Genomic DNA, 18,516 nt, shown 5'->3' with positions numbered 1-18,516 from the left:
AAAATTCTAGAACCATGTGGCATCACTGATTAATTCTATCAAACATATAATAATGTCAATTCTACACAAATCTTCATCCTCAAAATGAAAAGGAACATATCTCAACTTGGTATAGAAGATCAGCATAATCTTGTTATCAAAACCAGCTAGAAACATTACAAAAAGACTACAGACCGATCTGAAATTTTCAGAAGTGGTTTATCACTACAGAAATCAATATAGTTGTTAATAAACTTAAAAGTAAAACACATAATTATTTTAATAAATGAAAAAAATAGTATTTGACAAATGCAACATCCATTCCTGAAAACAATAGCAACAACAACAACAAACTGAGTAAGGTAGGAATAGAAAGAAATGTCTTTGATCTTAAAAAGGTCATTCACAAAAACACTCCCCACAGCTGACATCATACTTAATGGTGAAAGACCAAATGCTTTCTAACAGAAAGACGACACCGTCTTCTTGGCCCCAGTTCTAATTTATACTGCAGTCGAGTTCTAGCTAGTGCAGCACAGCAAGAAAACCAGATGAGGAAAGATGTGTATTTGAGATGACACAGTTAACACATAAGCAGTCTCCATGAAGAAAATAGGATGAAATCTATCACAAATTCCAGAAGGACTGAATTTAGCAGGACTACAGGACACAATAAAACTAAGATATCAAAAATCAATTGTATGCATGTATCTTAGTATAAAAAAACTGGACATTAAGATAAAAATTATAATAGAATCAAATATAAGAAATAAAGTTTTCAGCCGAGCAGTGGTGGCGCATGCCTTTAATCCCAGCACTTTGGAGGCAGAGGCAGGCGGCGGATCTCTGTGAGTTCAAGGCTAGCCTGGGCTACAAAGTGAGTTCCAGGAAAAGCGCAAAGCTACACAGAGAAACCCTGTCTCAAAAAACAAAACAAAACAAAACAAAAAAAGAAAGTTTTCAAAAGATGTGAAAAGATTTGCAATAATTTAAAATGCTGTTTAGATATATCAAAACATAACTAAAAGAGTTTGAGTTGAGTTAGAGGACTTTCTATAAACTTCCAACAGTCATCAATAAATCATTTATTAGCATTAAAAATATAAGGTACAGAGAAAAACTAAAATCATTTCCTCTAAAATTAACAAGACAAAGATGTCCAGTATTACAGTTCTTATTCAAAATAATGCTTTAAATCTTAGGCAAAGCAATAAGCAAGAGACTGATATAAAAAGGATACAAACAACAAAAGAAGTAAAATTATCCCTGTTTGCAGACAATAAAACACTGTATTTCAAAGACCCAAAAGACTACACTATAAGACTATTAGATCTTAGAACCATCTTTTCAAAAGTAGCAAGATACAAAAGTCAGTAGCTTCTCTACACAACAATGAGCTCACTGAGGAAGAACTCAAGGCAACATCACTCACAATAGCTTCAAAAATTGCCTATTCATAAATTTAACCAAAGATATGAATAACTTCTACAATACAAACTTGAAAACATTGAAGAAACTGAAGACCTCACATGTTTATGGATTGGAATAATACTTCTAAGATTCAATGAAATCCTCATAAAGACCTACAGAGAACTAAAAAAGGCAATCTTAAAATCCACATGGAAGCCAGGTGTGGTGGTACATGCCTTTAATCCTAGCACTAGGGAGGCAGGGGCAGGATGATCCCTGTGAGTTTTCGGCCAGCCTGGTCTACACAGAGAGTTTTAGGACAGCCAGTGCTACATAGAGAGAATCTGTCGTAAAAAAAAAAAAAATATTCCATGTGGAAACATAGAAGACCCTGAATAGCCAAAGCAATCCTGAGCAAAAAGAAAAATCCTAGAGGTATTACAATATCTTACTTCAAACTACATTATATAGAAACAAACAAGCAAATATGCAAAAAAACCCACAACTATGGCACTATTAAAATAGTGTACACACACACACACACCATGTAGTGCAATGGAATAGGGTGGAAGATTAAAAAACAAGCCCATGTAGCTACAGTTCTGATTTCTGGCAAAGGTAACAAAAGCATATTCTGCAGAAAATGATAGCTTCTTTAACAAGTGGTGCTAGGTAAACAGCATATTCACAGTAGAAAACTGGATCTAAAACCTGCTCTCCCCCACTATATAAAATCAACTCAAAATGAATCAAAGACCTTAATCTAAGGCTAGGCATGGTGGCATGTGCCTTTAATCCTAGCACTCAAGAGGCAGAAGCAGGTGGTTCTCTGTGTTCAAGGCTAGTTTGGTCTATAAAGTGAGTTCCAGGCCATCCAGTGTTACACAGTGAGAACCTGTCTCAAAAAAACTTAAATAGAATATAATAAAGGAAGATCTTACTGTAAGATTCCAAATTTGAAACTATTTGCAGAAAATACACTTTGAAGATCTAGTCAAAGTATATACCACAATAATGACCAGCCTGGCACAATGGGCCCTAAGGGTTCGATAGTGGCACACACACCTTGGCAGTAACCAGCAGCTCTCTAGTTGAAATTAAGATCACTCGACAAGAGGGAAATCATATGTGGAATGGAAACCTAGCCAACTGCCTAGGGCTAGTGAAATCCTGGGTCTTGGAGGAGAACCTACAACGACCACTTTACTAAACCAGCATAACCCCTAACTACATTCCAAATATTTGTCCACAGATGCGTGTAGTCCTCATCTCTCATCAAGGAAATTTCTCTTTGCAACAGACAACCACTACAGAAAACCACAGCCAATTAAAATGCAGAGTTAATGGATACCTACAAAATGCTCCTGCACCTAAAGCTCAGGGATCATTGCATAAGAGGGATACAAAGATGGTAAGAGACAGAGGATCAAGATGTTTGCTGTGAGGTTGTGTCTTCCAGTGATGTCAGAAACTAGACCCATAGTCTCACCAATGTGGCTGCCTAAACATGAGCTGAACAAGGAGGACATCAATAGACATGCCAAAGTAGACGGGAGAAAGACCACAAGGCCTCAACCTTCTACACAAAGAACTACAGGCAACTAAGAAATGCTGGGAGTGAGAAGAGTAGTCTTCACTAGGGAGGAGCACAGCAATTGGTTGTCCAATACCAAACAGTCAGCCCTGAAAACACACATACAAGTTACATTATACAGACTAAGCAGGTTATATTTAGCAATATACATATCTCTACATATACATATATGCATGTAACACCAATAAATGAAAACAAGGCCATAAATTAGAAAGAGATCAAGGAGCTGTACATGGGAGCACTTGAGTGAGGAAAGGGAAGGGAGAAATGATGTAATTATATTATAATCTCAAAAATAAAATTTTTTTTTTAAAAAAAGATTCAGGCATTGCCTCTACCACCTGTGGTAGTCGAGGGAGCTGACCCTCTCCTTTTACCAGCTGCAACACATGGGAGAGTGGGCCCTGTACCTCACCTGGGCAACACAGTAGAGCTGGCCCTGATGATCCCAGTGTGGGAGAGCCAATGCTGAGGGCATGAAAGCAGGAGAACTGGCCCTGCCCCTTGCTAATTGAGGCAAGGGTGAACTAGCCAGGGCAATGGGGCAATGTTGGAGAGATCACTCTGGGAGTGAGGACAAGGGAGAGCTGGTGGGCTGACCAACCCTGCAACTACCCAGGCCCAGAACCAGGGTTATGAGTTGGCCCACCCTATCATCTACCCCATCTGTGATCTGCTGGAGCATGTGAAGGGGCTGGTCCTGCAGACTCAAAGCTGCAGGATCTCCATAACATGGGTCAACAAGATATCCAAGAGGAGTCCCAGTGAGGGTCAAGTATGGATAGTGTATCAGAAACCAGAGGCCTTGAACCAGACCAATGACTCTTTGCAATGAATACTTGCAAAGTAAAGATATATGGACAAAAGAGTTTCCTGTGTGACTCACTGTGTCACACTACAGCTTCCATGATGAGATTTTTTTCCTTTTTTTTCTCTTAAATTTTATTTTATTTGTGGGGAGGGGGCGAGCTTCAAGGGCAGAGGGCAGATACGAAGGGTCAGGAACTGAATGGGATTGGGATGCATGGTGTAAAAGACACACGAATAAATAAAAAGCAAGTTTAAATAAATCCAAGCAGAGGCAATGACTTTCTAACTAGAACTCTGACAGTTTAGTAAATAATAGCAAGATCTGACAAATGGAATTGCGTGAAATGAAACAGTCAGCAGAGTGAAAAGACAGCTTACAAAATCAGAGCAAGTCATTGCCAGCTGTCTACTGAGCAAGTTCTTAGTATCCAGAATATATATGAACTCAAAAAATTAAACATCAAAATAACGAATAATCACATCAATAAATGAACAGAAAAGACAATTTTCAAAGGAAGAAACACAAGTAGCCAAAAATACATAAAAAACAATTTCAGCATCTTTAGTAATCAGGAAAATGTAAAAACTACATTGAGATTACTTCTCACTCCACTAAGAATGGCTATCATTAAGGAAATAAACAAAAACACCCAACAAATATTGGCAGGATATGGGGAAAATGAAATGCAAGAAAATTTGCTTTAGAAAGACAAAAATGTGTCTAAAATGTACCACACAAAAATCTTAAAAATAAAATAAATATTCATGTTCTCTCTACTCTTCAGAATACAAAAATATTTACTCACACAAAGTTGACCTACATAAATAGGAAAAAACATTTATGTATTGAAGGACTTAACACAATTAATTTAAGATGTCTCATTCTTCTCAAATTTGCATATAGATTAAAATCAATCCCAATCAAAACCTCACGCCTTTTAAAAACTTTTTACAGTAATGTAAAGAACTTAGAATAGAGCAAGCAGTTTTGGAAGTAATGACAGAATTTAAGTTAGTATAACTTAAAAATTAATTATAGAAGTAGTCTAGACTGCATGGATCAGATATTAATAGGTCAGAATACAAAGTATAGAGACAGAACAATATATTATTTTTGATAAAGGTACCAAAATACTCTGATAGACAAAGGTACTTTTTTCCAATAAATACCAACAGAACAAGTAGCCATTCATGAATTTCAACTCTAATCTCACACTGAAAAATAAACTACTATCAAAGGGGTTCATAAATTTAGAGTAATGGCTAAAGCTACAATTATACTGGTATATACAATAAAAATTTTCATAAAACTGATGCTGACAAAGTTATCTTAAAATACAGAAACCATAAAATTAAAAAAATCAAACTGAATTTCCCCCAAATGAGAAACATTTAATCTTTTAAAGATTTCATTAAGTATATAAAATGGAATGTCACAAACTGAGGAAAAAGTTGCAATATACATACTTGATAAAGAACAAGTATTCAGAGTATGAGTCACTGTAACTTAATACAATGAAGATACACCCCCTCCCTGCTCTCTCTCTCTCCCTCTCTCTCTCTCCCTCTCTCCCTTTCTCTCTCTCCCTCCCTCCCCCCTTCTCTCTCCCTCTCTCTCCCTCCCTCCCCCCTCTCCCTCTCTCTCCCTCTCCCGATCTCTCCCTCTCCCCCCTCCCCCTCCCTCTCTACACACACACACACACACACACACACACACACACACTACTACTACTACTACTACTATACTACTACTACTACTATTCTCCTCCTACCCCCACTGCTACTGCTGCTACAGCTGCTGCTATAAAAGCATCCAGCAGTCCTTAAGCACAAAAGTATGTAGTCATCAGGTTATCAAATAAAAATTAAAGCTACATCAACTACCATGACACCCCCACTAGAATGGCTAAAATGAAAAAGATGGCAACACCAAGCACTGGCAATGATGCAGAGTAGCTATAATTCTTACACGTTGTTGGTATTATCATTGGTAGCAAAGTAAAAGAGTACAACCACCACGGGAAATAATTTGATAGTATCTTAATGACCAAAAGGCAAGAAGTTTGTAGTATCTTTCCCCTTGAGGAGGCCTAACAATCTCCCCTCTTACCTCCCTTCCATTTTCCTAAGGCACTATTATGAACCTTTCTATTTCTACTATTCTATCTCTACTATCTACCACCACACTTCCCACTTTACCAACAAAATCACCCTGGCTCCTCTTGCCTTCAGCTTCTGTTCTAGTTTCTTTTCTGTTACTGTGATAAACACCATGACCAACAGCAATTAAGAGGAGATTTATTTCAGTTTACAGGTTACAGTCCATCATTGATGGAAGTGAGGGCAGGAACTGAAGCAGAAACTTAAAAACGGAAACCTTGGAGGAAGGCTGCTTGCACTGTTAACAAAGGAGTGGGCTCTTTTACATCAACTAGCAAGCAAGACACTACCCTACAAACATGCAGACAAGACAATCTGATCAGGTAATCTCTCAACTGAAATGCCCATCTCAGGCTCCTCTAGGACAGCAGTTCTCAACCTGTGGGTCGTGACCCTATTGGGGGGTCATATACAAGATATCCTGCATATCAGATATTTATATTATGATTTATAACAGATGAAGTAGCAATGAAAATAATTGCAGGATTTGGGGTCACCACAACATGAGGAACTGTATTAAAGGGTCACAACACTAGGAAGGTTGAGAGGCACTGATCTAGGCTATGTCAAACTGACAGTTAAAGCTAACAAGGACAGCTTCTCATTTATGACAAGGGATGCCCTTCTCCAGCTGTTTCCTATCAAAAATCACTCCCATCGGTCACGCTTTCTTTCCCTTTCCTACTAGCTTTTGCCTTCCAGCAATACTGATGCTGAATGTACCCACTCCCCACCTTTAATGTCCACCCCTATTCCATACACTGTTCCTCTTTTCTAGAGCAGAGCTTCTAAACCTTTTCTACTTGTAATCCCTTTTTGCTCAAGAAATTTGTATCGACCTCAGGTATATATAGGTATATAAAAATCAAACATTTACCGATAACAAATCATAAAGAAACTTTGAAACAATTCTTTGGCACTCATATAATTTTACTATTGATTAAAGATGAAAGCAAATTTTCATACTAATGAGATAAACGTGCCTGTTTATTTGCAAAGAATTAAATTTTGGCTGGATACTGCATACTGCAGGACAGAGAGCATCTTTGTTTTTCAGAGTTGATCAATATTTTGATTTTATAATTGTCAATGCTGAGATTGCCTCTTTGCATAAATATATAGTATAAAATGGCAGAAATACACTTAAGACTATTTCAGAAATTGCTGGAAATTCTGTCCTAATTGAAAGCCAAATTTATTTAATGATTTGTAAAAAATGAAACCAAAGCCAGCAGCTCAAACAGTAATTTTTTAAAAAATCAAAAATTTAAACACAATTCAGTGATATACTTCTTTGATATTTACATGCTAAGGAACAACAGTAGGGCAATATTGCCTTTTTTCTATAATTAAACTATTACTATGTGTAGGGCCCTGGTCTTCTCCCATATTGAGTAAAGCCGTTGCCTGCTTGCTGACCTTGACCAGATGTCCTCCCTATGCTAATTCCCTGCCGGTATCCACCCTCCTGAATGCTTTAGGGAAGTTCCTTGTTTGTGTATCCTGCATATTGGGCGTTAACAGCTTAGATGCAAGAATGTAGAACATTCAGTAGCAAACTTCTGCCCTCCGGGGATCCACCATTGTGCTGTAAGCCTGTATTTAAGGTTTCCTCCCTCTTTCAATAAACGGCATTTGGCATTTGGCATTCTGCTGAGGCAAATGACCCGCTGTCTCTTGTCCCTTATTTTTTAATCCACAGCCCCTCGCTCGGACATGGTGAATGGGTGACAGTAACGCGGGCGTTACCGTTACAAATGGAGGTTCCTACCGAGATCCGAGAAAGAAGGGACAAGCTGATGGACACCCGAAAGGTAAGGCTGGCCAGCAATTTAAAGAAAAAAAGAAAAGATAAGGGTGAATTGAAATGGGTGCAGCTAGCTCACAGTCAGTTGATTGGACTGTTGAAGCAGGAAGGCACCGAAGTTAAGAAAGGGCAAGACAGCTAAAGATTTTAAATAAAAAAGGAAATCTTCCCAAAAGAGAAGAGGGAAGGAAAGGAAATTTCCCGTTAGAAAAGGGAGAAAAAATTTTAATCAAGAAAAAAGGATTTTCCCGGTAAAAAAGGGGAAAAATTTTTTGAAACTAGGCCTAAAGATTGGGGCCCTGTAGAGGAAGGATGAAGGAAAGAGAGAAGCCTCTTCCCAGTGGTAATGGAGGAAGAAAAGACTTCTTCCAATTGTAGAATTTTCAGGATAGCTGAAACTCTGAGCTCTTTCTGCGGTGCAGCATCTGAATTACTAAGAATCGGCAGGTAGGCCTCATTGCTGCTGGCTGAACAGCAAGCAAGCCCAGAGGTTAGAAGTTTTGCTGTCTGTTTGCTTATTTTGATTCAAATGCTTTTTATTTCTCCCTCAGAGTGGGAATAATTCAATATTTAGGATCCCTTCGTGGGAAATGTTTTTCTGTTTTTCCCTTATGGTGGGAATAACTCATTAGGTAGTCCCTTCATGGGAGTAGGAAGTTTAAACATGAGTTTGTGTGTGCGGGGCGCGTGCCCAGTGGCAGCAGTGGTGGACATGCACAAGATAGCCCGGAGCAGCGGACAGACAGGTACAGGCCTGTGGGAGGTGGAGCTGCAATGGAGCGCGGCCCGGGCGGGCACCAGCACTAAAGCCTGGGCACTGGACGGAGCCAAAGCTAAGCCACAGCTTCAGCTTGCTCCAAGTGAGCAGAGAGAGGCCCAGGAAGGGACTAACGCTAAAAGTTTAAAAAGGCCAGGAGAGGGACTAGCACTAAAAGTTTAAACGGGCCCAACTTCTGGTGAAAAATGGTTTCGGTCAGACATGGAATGCTAAGTCAATGCTGTTTGAATAAAGGATGTTCTGTTCTTTTGACTGTCTTAATAAATGTTTGGATGAATATTTGATTCTCATGGTAGATAAACTAAAGGAACAGAATTCATAATTTTAAACTATATATTAGGTATGCTCTTGTCTGTTGATCATTACTGAAAATTTGGCCCTGCAATTTAAGTTGCTTTCTTGAAATTCTTGGTTTAATTCTATAGAAATATAACACCTGATATGTATTGGGTTGTTCGCTTATTAAATAATGTTGCTAACATAAACCCATAAATAATAATCTTTTACTGATAAAGAGATTACAAAATTATTTTTCCAGTAAATAAAATACAAGTAAATTGTTTGGTCCACATTGTTAATATTTGGCAATTTACATTAATGTTACTTGGAATCTATAAAAAAGGATCCTCTTTTTAAGATTTTATAAAAATACTCAGAAGTATTACCTAAAGTTACCTCTTAATCCTGTAGAGACTGTATTTAATGCTTTTATAATTGGTATATGTAAAAAGGACCATGAAAATAGAAGCTGGTGATAAAATTGCTCGATTAATATTGCTTTCCTATTTTAATTGCAAAATGGCACCTATATGTAGAACTGGAGGCTTTGAAAGTATAGGAAAAAGGTGTTTTGACAAACAGTTATCAATGATAAACAGCCTAAATTAAAAATAAAATTATATGGGATTGAGATTAAAAGATTACTGGATTCTGGTGCTGGGCATATCTATAATTTCACAAGAATCCTGAGATCCCAACTGGCCTCTACAAGAAGTCAGGAAAATGGCGGCTATTACAGGATCTTAGAGCTGTAAATAAAACCATGCTTCTCATGGGAGCAACACAACCTGGCTTGCCTGTTCCTGTGGCAATTCCTAAACATTGGCATTTAATTGTGATTGACTCATATGGATGATATTTTATTGGCTGCTAAAGATAAAAAACTTGTTTTTGATGCCTTTTCTAAATTACAAGAGGTTCTTAGCCTGGCTAATTTACAGATTGCCCCAGAAAAGGTACAGGTATCTTATCCCTATCATTATTTAGGTCATGAATTGCTACGCATGGGCATACGTCCACAAAAGATTACTCTGCGTACGGATCAGCTACGCACGCTTAATGATTTCCAAACCTTTCTGGGAGATATTCAATGGCTTCGGTCCACTTTAAAAATTCCAACAGGTCAGCTTCGCTCTTTGTATGACATCTTAAAGGGCAACCCTGACCCTTTATCTCCCCGTAAATTAACAGCTGAAGGACGTATAGCCCTACAACGAGTGCAAGAGGCCCTGGAACAGGTTCACGTGCAGTATATAGATCTTTCTTCTCCCTTATTGTATTTGGTATTTTGTTTTACTCATTCACCTACTGGAGTGTTTTGGCAAACAGGTCCTATTCTATGGGTACATTCCCCAGCTTCTCCAGCAAAAACCATTACTCCTTATCCACAGGCTGTTGCTCAGATTATATTTAAGGGAATCAAGATCAGTGTTCAAACTTTCGGTAAGGAGCCAGATATTGTGGTGACCCCATACACCCAGTCTCAAATAGCATGGTTGCAAGCTAATGATAATGATTGGGCCATATTAACATGCTCCATGCAGAGTCAGTTTGATACTCACTACCCCTCCAATGATGTGTGTCATTTTTTTAAATTGCATCCTGTTATATTTCCCAAGATAGTACAGATGACTCCTATTCCTCAGGCCCGTGTGGTATTTATTGATGGCACTTCACGTGGTTTTGCTGCGGTGGTTTCTGGTAACATAGTAAAGAGAATGAAAGTCCAGGGCACTTCTGTCCAAATGGCAGAGGTACAGGCGCTGTTGCTTGCTTTACAGATGTTTTCTGATGAGAGTGTAAATATTTATACTGATAGTCAATATGTGGCACATGCCATTATGCCTTTGGAGACAACAGCCTACATACCATCCATTTCTCCCATTCAAGAATATTTATTGGAAGTGCAAGGACTTATATGGTCCTGCTCACATAACCTTTATGTGGGTCATATTAGAGCTCACACTCAATTGCCTGGACCTCTAAGTGAAGGTAATCAGAGGGCTGACGCCATTACTCCTATGGCTGTTACATTAGTTTGTTCTGCCTTTGATAAGGCTACTCAGTTGCATCAACGTTATCATCTTAATGCTGGATCTCTTCGTCATCATACAGGCATAACCCGGGAACAAGCCATCCAGATAGTTAAATCATGTCCTATTTGTGTTGAATTTTTACCTGTTCCTCATTTGGGAGTTAATCCCCGAGGACTTTTACCTAATCATGTGTGGCAGATGAACGTCACACACGTACCTTCCTTTGGAAAATTACAATATGTCCATATGTCTATTGATACATATTCTTCTCTAATTTTTGCTTCTGCCCATTCAGGGGAAATGGTTAAGGATGTAAAGAATCATTGCCTTCATGCTTGTGCTTACATGGGCATGCCAAAATGCATAAAGCTGATAATGGTCCTGCCTACAGCAGTACGGGATTTTCAAAATTCTGCCAAGACTTTTCTATTGTTAATAAGACTGGTATTCCTTGTAATCCTCAAGGACAGGCTATAGTAGAACACTGCCATTTTACCTTAAAAACATATATTGCTAAAGTAAAAAGGGGGGAGCTAGGGGCTCATCTCTCCTCTCCACATTCTATTCTTTCCCTTGTTTTATATATTTAAATTTTTTATTGGTGGATTCTGCTGGAGTATCCACTGCAGATAAGCACTGGAGGGCTCCTGTTGCAAATCATCCTCTGGTGCGATGGAAGGATCTTTCTACTGGCACTTGGAGGGGACCCGATCCGGTGTTGGTGTGGGCCCGGGGATCTGTTTGTGTCTTTCCACAGGACAATGAAGTTCCTCTTCGGGTTCCTGAGCACTGTGTGCACCCTGTGGCTGCTGCTAAATCCCGACATGGCAGAGACCTATTGGGCCTTCGTAAAAAACTCTCCCCTTCTGATGCCAATGGGGATTGAGAGCCCAATACAGCCAGCCTTGGCAAACATTATTGTAAGCCTAGGAAGTGTAGCCATGTGGTTGGATTCTTCAGAAGGTAATGTATGGTAACCTTTTTTCAAAAATGTTGGGAATGTGTCACACCTTGGAGATTAAGGATAACTCTGAAGGTCAATGACCTTCATTTGTTAACAGTAGCATGCCAGCTAAACCTTTTCACATTTTGCAACCCTCTTCAAGCTGGTGTAGTACCTACTTTTCAGGAATGGCTCTGTGCAACATTTATTGGCCTCCTGAAATTCATCTAGCCTCTTTTGTAGACACCTTAAAATTTGTGAGCCTGAATGTAGCCATTTATGAGACCACTAGTTCTGCTCCTTGTTTGCTGTTTTTGTTTTTGTTTTCTTTATGGTTCTTAGTTGTTCTTTTGCAGACCTGCCAGCCTAAGTAGTGCTGGGATGAAGAAAAATGGGCCTTGGTGGTTCGTGTTCCTGGAGCTGCGTCCATGTCAGTGGACCGTGACAGTTAGACACAGATGATGCTCACACGCTTCAGAAGAGACTCGGACATCGATGTTGCCATTGTTGCTGTTACAGCGGTGGTGGCCACTGCTGCTACTATTTCTGGGATGGCTATTTCATAATTGGGTTCTACAGCTAGCACAATGGAGATCCTGGCAGCAAAAGTAGCTACCACAGTTAGTTAATCTTTTATTGGGCATGATAAATTTAATTCAACAGTTATATACATTTAAATTGGCTTTGAAAGTTGCAAAAATTATTTAAACTCAAGTTCCATTTGTTTATGGGATACCACTTTACAAGGACTCCAATTTGCAGTAAGGCTCGTTTAAGAAGGGAATGGCTCAATCGCCTTTAGCCTCCTGGCTATGGGTGGGTTAGGACTACTGTTGGTCTTTTCTGGGTCACACAGATTGCAAGCCCAGCGCCACTTTGAGATCTTTGGCAACAGTTTACTCTACAGCTCACGTGGTTGAGCCTGTATGATAATGAGTATTCAGAGACGGGTAATGCTTGGGGGGCGCTCACCAACCTAAGACAGAGCACTTGCGGGGCCTGGGCAGGTGTCTCCATGACGGGTAAGGTGACCTGCTGACGTCCCACGCAACCTAAGTCAGAAGCTCATTTTTTAGTAAAAAGGGGGGACCTGTAGGGCCCTGGTCTTCTCCCATATTGAGTAAAGCCGTTGCCTGCTTGCTGACCTTGACCAGATGTCCTCCCTATGCTAATTCCCTGCCGGTATCCACCCTCCTGAATGCTTTAGGGAAGTTCCTTGTTTGTGTATCCTGCATATTGGGCGTTAACAGCTTAGATGCAAGAATGTAGAACATTCAGTAGCAAACTTCTGCCCTCCGGGGATCCACCATTGTGCTGTAAGCCTGTATTTAAGGTTTCCTCCCTCTTTCAATAAACGGCATTTGGCATTTGGCATTCTGCTGAGGCAAATGACCCGCTGTCTCTTGTCCCTTATTTTTTAATCCACAGCCCCTCGCTCGGACATGGTGAATGGTGACAGTAACGCGGGCGTTACCGTTACAACTATGTTTCCATAAAAGCCAAAAAATTTTTCTGTACAATAAAAACACTAAATTGTAACATACAATCGTCTCAAATCTGAGCTGAGGTGTATGTTGGTGTTACATCATGTGACTGAATGTGAGATGCTAAGTGTGTGCACTGTGTGTTCAGAAGCAAGGCTTCAGTGAAGTCACATGATGTAACATGGGTGATTGCTACTAGAAATATTTCAAATTCAGTACGCATTTGCTTTTGAATCAAGTTTTGGTTGTTGCATATTCAGAAACTGTTTCCTGTTGCCAAATTTTCACAGCCCCCATATTCTGTTATATGATGTCCTATGGGGTTGCCTTAAGAAGCTTAAGAAGCCAGGATCTAGGGGAACACCTCTGTTACACATGTCTCTTCTTCCCACTCTAGAAAATCTCTGGAATACCTCCAGAGCAATTTTTCCTCTCAAAAAGTATCCTGTATTTCCTTCCTTTCTGCTATTCCTTCCTCACTCAGCCTACTGCAATCTGGCTTCTGGCTCCACAACAGCATTGACAGCGCCCTGGCTAAGGTTCCCACTGATTTCTATGCTGACAAATTCCACCGACATCACTATTATTCTATCAATTGGTCTCTAAACCATTTCTGACACCAGAGAAAAAATTTTTCTCTCCGCTTTGATAACAGCATCTCCAAATTTGGGTAATTCTCCAAATCTCTTTTGGTAACTCTTCTTTTTATAAATGGAGGTGTTCCTCGGGATCCTGGTAGCCTCCCTCATTTCTTTCATCTTTTGTTCAGACCTTTGTCCCAACTTGTAGGTAAAACTAACAATTTATATTTTAGTATTCCATCAGGAGCTAAGAGCAATAAACCACCTGCACAACCAGTCTACTAATTCACCACTCTGCACCTCCATACACCCTTTCCCGCTGCCTTCAGTGACCTAACCCCAACAAGTTCATGTACTAATTCATTGGCTGGCATAGAAGAAGCTGTCACTTTCCCTTCTGTTCAAGAGTTGAGCAAGTACCTATTAAACCATGTTAATAGTTTCCTGTTGCTTTGGCAGTAAATCCCTTCAAACTTTATGCTTTAAACAACACAACATAATCATATTTACAGTTTTAGAGATCAGCCTCTACAATAAATCCTACTAAACAAAAATCAAGGTGTTGGCAGGGTTGTGTGGTGATACTGTGTTCCCCAATATATTGTGAACACTAATAAACTTATCTGGGATCAGAGAACAGAACAGCCATTAGATATAGAGGCCAGAAAATGGTGACACACACACCTTTAATCCTAGCATTCTAAAGGCAGATCCGTCTGGATCTCTGTGAGTTCAAGGCCACACTGGGAACAACCAGGTATGGTAACAGACACTTTTAATCCCAGGAAGTGATGGCAGGAAGCACAAAGGCGTGAGGACCAGGAACTAGAGTCTGGTTAAGCTTTTAGGCTTTTGAGCGCAGTTCAGCTGAGATCCATTCAGATGAGGACTCAGAGGCTTCCAGTTTGAGGAAACAGGATTGGCGGAGAAGTTGTCAAGGGGAGGTCAGCTGTGGCTTGTGTCTGTCTCTCTGATCTTTCAGCATTCATCCCAATACCTGGCTCCCGGTTTGTTTTTATTAATAAGACCTTCTAAGATTCGTGCTACAGGGTTAGTTCCCTTTGGAGGTTCTAAGGGAGAATCTTGTTTCTTGTCTCTGTAAACTCGTAGAAGTGGCCAATGTTCTTTGGATCACAGCTGCATCATCCCAATCTCTAATTTGTCACACTACCGTGTCCTATAAATTAAATCTCACCCTGTCTGTCTTTTTATCAAACCACTGTCATTAGATTGAGCCTACAGAAATAATCCAGGATAGTCTCTCATTTCTAGATCTTTAGCCACATTACAATTTCATTTTGCTATATCAGTTAACCCAAAGTCGAATTGTGGGATTTAGATATGAACATCTTTTAGGGGCCAGTGGATATCACTCAGCTTCCACACAATGTAACAATAATCATATAAAATTTAGATTCTAAATGAATTTTCCTTTACTGCCTCATGATATCCTTCAGGGTAGGTTGACTTTTGCTTCTTAATATCTGACATAGGAAGAAGTTAATAAAGATCTATTAAATCAACCTAACAAAGCATTCCTGTTGAGAAGGGACATAAAACATAAAATCTGGAAATGCAAGTGTCAGATAACTTAATGTCAGTATTTCAATTTAATCTTAAAGCAATGGGGCTACAGAGAAAGCCACTATTAACAATATATTCTGAAGATTGGGGGAAATGTGGAAAGTAGTAATTAAGAAAGAAAAAAATCACAGTTAATTGGCAGAATAAATTAGAAGTGGGGTGAGACTGAAGAATAGCCTACAGAAAGTTTTGCAATGGTTCAGCAATTGGTAAACTTGAGCCCCACCTTAGGTGTTGGTAAGTGGGAATGGAGAAAGGCAATAAAGGGATATGGCTCCTGTTATTACAAAGACAGAATAAATTAGTCTCCAGTATTATGGAATATTAGTTTAAGATGTGTTGCATTTGTTTATGCTGTGGAGTATTTGTTAAATGATGTAAAGATGTGTTGCATCCTTTTATGTTGCATTTGTTTAACTTTGTAAAGCTGTGCTACTTTGCCTGCCTAAAACGCTTGATTAGTCTAATAAAGAGCTGAGTGGCCAATGGCTAGGCAGGAGAGAGAAATAGGCGGGGCTGCCTGGCAGAAAGAATAAATAGAAGAAATCGGGAGGAGAGCAAAGAGAAAAGAGGAGGAGAGAGAAAAGAGGAGGAGGACACCATGGGTCAGCCACAAAGCCACAGAGTAAGAAGGAAAGAAAGATATACAGAATAAAGAAAGGTAAAATGCCCTGAGGCAAAATGTAGTTAAAGAGAAAGGGGATAATTTAAGTTAGAAAAGCTGACTAGAAACAAGTCAAGCTAAAGCCAGGCATTCATAAGTAAGACTAAGTCTCTATGTATTTATCTGGGAGCTGGGTGACAGACCCCCAAAGAGTGTAAAAAGAAATCAACTACACTCCAGGACAGCATTATTAGTGTCATCACTCCCCAATGTGTTGGCATTTATATGACACACTATTAAAGGACTCCATTTGACCATACCTACTTCTTCATAGTCTTCTTAAAGTCCTTTAATTTTCAGAGAGAAATCCTGGGTTTTACTTTAATATACAGATCAATAGCATTTTCACTAAAATTCACTTGGTCATTCATATTATTGTACACAAATTCTCTAGGTAATATTTATGAAATCCTACCATAACAAGCCCAAATACACAATATGGACTAACACAATATTCTGAATCAAATCATGCATTTATTTCATTTATGTGGATGATGTTTTAGGTAAAAATTTGATTTTAAAAGCTGAATTTTCCCAAATCGATAAGAATCAATACTAACAATTCTATGGTGGATATGCTATGGTATTTAGTTATTAACCATTTAATGGAAATAAGGAAAAGAAAGCAAAATAAAATGAAAAAACTGCCAAGTATTATAAGATGGGGTAGCTAGATACAATATGGCATCAAGCTATCCCACCTGTGTGGTTGCAGGTCATGAAACTGGAAAGGGTACTCCCACAGCAGGAAAAAAAATCTTAAAGAGGAGATAAAAACAGAAAAAGGGGTTGGGGATTTAGCTCAGTGGTAGAGAGCTTGCTTAGCAAGCGCAAGGCCCTGGGTTTGGTCCTCACCTCTGAAAAAAAAAAGTACTAGTTTAAAAAAAAGAAAAAGGAAGGTAATGTAAAACTGACACAAAAGAAAAGTCTACTGGGAGAGGGAACCATCAAGAGGGAGACAAAGGAACAGGGAAGGGCAACAGGGAGGGGAATGAATAACAAAGTATACATGAAAACATCAATAATGAAACTCAGTAATTTGTATGCTAACTTAAAAGTTAAAACAACAACAGCAACAAACCACACTATATCAGCTAGGTATGCTTGTAATCCTAGCACTCTGGAGGGCAAGGTGGAAGTTTAAAGCCAGCCTGAGCTGCAGATTGAGACTCTATCACAAAAAAATAAATAAAAAATACAACAAAACCTCCACTATACTCATTGCTAAATAAAAGATCCATGCCCCTACACTACTTATTAATTCACGGTCTCTGCATTTCCACCTGTCAATGACTGCTTTGCACTAAAGTTGGACTCAATTTTTTTTTTTTTCCGGCTGGCACAACACTAAGGTTTGCCAACAGAGGGCACGGGAAGGACACCAAAGGAGAAGTATTTTGCTCTCTGGTTCCAGCGGTTTTTCTCATAAGGTTTCGAAGTGTGTGCAGTTTAATTTTCAGTGTCCAGCATGTGGCACCTGTCCATGAGTAGTTTCTCTTAGAATCCTGTTTAGGCACCGTCTCTGTGGCGCAATCGGTTAGCGTGTTCGGCTGTTAACCGAAAGGTTGATGGTTCGAGCCCACCCAGGGACGACGGGCCTTAGGCTTGCCGGGCGGTGGTGGTGCACGCCTTTAATCCCAGCACTCGGGAGGCAGAGCCAGGCGGATCTCTGTGAGTTCGAGGCCAGCCTGGGCTACCAAGTGAGTTCCAGGAAAGGCGCAAAGCTACACAGAGAAACCCTGTCTCGAAAAAAACCAAAGGGAAAAAAAAAAAAAAGAATCCTGTTTAGGTGTCCTTTCAGCAGAGTACTAGAGTACTTTCTCTGTGACCAGATTCCTCAGGCACATCTTTAGTCAGTTTTCTGCACATTCTACGGTGAAGCCTATCCCTAGGGATAGCTTCCAGTAGACCCTAGAAGGCAGATTTCCATTGTTTCCTTACCAGCATGATGTTTCAGCAAACCTGTGGTCCAATTAGCTCTCACCTGCTCTCTTCAACAAGGACTGAATCTCAGTGGCCAAACCCTGCCAGAGTGCTCCACTTCAACCCTTGGAGTAGTGGCTGGTCCTTAAGCCTGCTAGTCCTGTATTTATTTACCAGAGTCTATAATTCTTACCAGCCCACACCACAGGGGGCAATAAGTCATTATACTAAACTTTTCTTGTTCAAATAATTGCTGTTTGGCAATCTCTGGAAGGGACTATGAATGATACACCTTAGGTACAAGCAAATTATTTAAAATTATAAAAGTATTCAGCAAACCCTTTGGATTCTCAGAACTATAGAAATTAAACTGGTTACAAATAGAATCAAAGACAATGGCATTAGATTTTTTCCTTATTTCAGGGTTAAACATTTTAAAATACACTATGAAAGCAAAACAGCAAGTACACTTCCTTTCATGATT

General features: G+C 39.5%; 1 protein-coding gene and 1 non-coding gene across 4 annotated transcripts in view; one reads left to right on the top strand and one right to left on the bottom strand.

Moving 5' to 3' along the window:
• Window positions 1-18,516, bottom strand: part of Cask (calcium/calmodulin dependent serine protein kinase) — a 338,698-nt gene that overhangs the window by 227,521 nt on the left and 92,661 nt on the right. The gene's annotated exons all lie outside the window — the stretch shown is intronic.
• Window positions 17,628-17,701, top strand: Trnan-guu (transfer RNA asparagine (anticodon GUU)). The gene has a single exon. It is a non-coding gene; the product is annotated as a tRNA-Asn (tRNA).

Source organism: Peromyscus eremicus, chromosome X, assembly GCF_949786415.1.
Source record: "Peromyscus eremicus chromosome X, PerEre_H2_v1, whole genome shotgun sequence".
Taxonomy (NCBI): domain Eukaryota; kingdom Metazoa; phylum Chordata; class Mammalia; order Rodentia; family Cricetidae; genus Peromyscus; species Peromyscus eremicus.
The sequence above is the reverse complement of the archived record's forward strand: the minus strand, read 5'-3'. Positions and strand labels throughout refer to the sequence as shown.